This window comes from Brassica oleracea, chromosome C9 (assembly GCF_000695525.1).
Source record: "Brassica oleracea var. oleracea cultivar TO1000 chromosome C9, BOL, whole genome shotgun sequence".
In the NCBI taxonomy this organism is placed as follows: domain Eukaryota; kingdom Viridiplantae; phylum Streptophyta; class Magnoliopsida; order Brassicales; family Brassicaceae; genus Brassica; species Brassica oleracea.
Genome location: NC_027756.1, coordinates 34,427,274 through 34,429,018, shown reverse-complemented (window position 1 = coordinate 34,429,018; position 1,745 = coordinate 34,427,274).

Sequence of the window (1,745 nt, the reverse complement as noted above, 5' to 3'; positions counted from 1 at the left end):
GAATAGGACAAAAAAAAAATCCAAGAAAAGCATGGGTTAGTTTTAGGTTTGACTTTGAGTTTTGAGTCAATTTTGCAAAATCCCCAATCAAACTCTTACTTTATCAATTAAAACATTAAAAAATCACTTTTAAATATCAGTTAAAAACTAAAAAGAATTTTGACAAAAAAGAAAGAAAACAAAAACAAATTAAATCAAAATCTAATTAAAACAAAATCTAAATAGAAAGAAAAAGAAAAAGAAAAGGAAAAAAAAAACAAATCACTTTAATATATGAGTTCTGTTTAGTTTTATTTTGATAATTATACAATTTTATATCATTTTTTAATTTTATAAAATTTAATTTAATATATCTTAACCAAAAGAAATAAAGGAAATCTATCTAAATTATAATTTTAAATACATACATATATATATTCTTAAATATAATTTAAAATAAATCAAATTCTTTTTTTTTGTAAATATTTTTTTTTAAATGAAAAGAAATAAATGAAAATCTTTTTTTTTTGTCAAGAAAATCATTGCAACATGTTTTCTGACAGTAAAAAGATTTACAAATATTTTTAGAATATTTTGTAACTGAACTTGCCATATTCTTTGAAATATGATTATTTTTATCCGTAGAATATAGTTTCTACACTGTGTAGAGAACATACAACTAACACATAAGCACATTCTACCATGTTTAGCCCTTTGAGTTGTGTCTAGATTTCGTATTTCTATAACTTTAGAATTGCTCATACAAGTATAAGATGCATTAAGAATAAATGTAGCTACATTTACAATGTGTACACATTGCATTCCTCATATTTAGAAATTTATTTAAAAGTAGATTATTGGTTCTAGAGAAAGTAAAATAACTTGTTTAACGTAGAGTTCAATTTCTACCATGTCATTTTCGTAGAAGAAGAAATCTTATTTCCGTATAATATAAATTAAAAATTTTAATTTAACAATTTTAACAATAAAAAATATAGTTTGTGTATATGAGCTTTTATCAGTTGTACTATTTTTATAATTTTTGTATTCCTAAAACTATTTATTCATCAAGTTTGAAAAATAGAAAGAGTAATTGTGTCAAAAATGGACAAAAAATTAATTTTTATACTAAAGAGACAAAGAAACTGTTTTTTCATTCTATTTTAGCAATTTCCCCTTTATTATTTGAGAAGCATTTTGAGGGGAAAATGTTGATATGTCGTTACCACAATAGTTCTAACAAAAATAGTTGACGTGTCGTCTCCATAATTATTCTCATAAAAAGCTGACTTGTCATCATTTTATGCATTTTCACAAAACATATTATTTTTTTATTAATAAATATTTATTTTGTTGTCATATTAATTTAGATTCATATTTTTTATCTAGTGATGTAAATTTTTCATTTAAATTTTAGACCTATTCAAATTAAGTTTTATTAATTTAAATATAATGGAATCAACTCTATTAATTTGGTTAATCATTATTCATTCAAACCTGCCACGATTTCAGTTAGTATTATCGATTTCATGTAGCATCAAAATCGTTCCCAAAATTAACCAAATTACTAACCCAACATACTACATCACCAACACAACAGCACTCATCAATGGCAATTGTCGCTCTTATCATTCACAATAAGTAACATTAGTCTTGGAGTTAATAATACAGATCTCTTTAACGTATATCTTGCAGTAACATTTGTCCTGGTGGCAATAACATGGATCTCTTCAAGTTCTATGTTACTTTTCATAAGTGTGTAATCT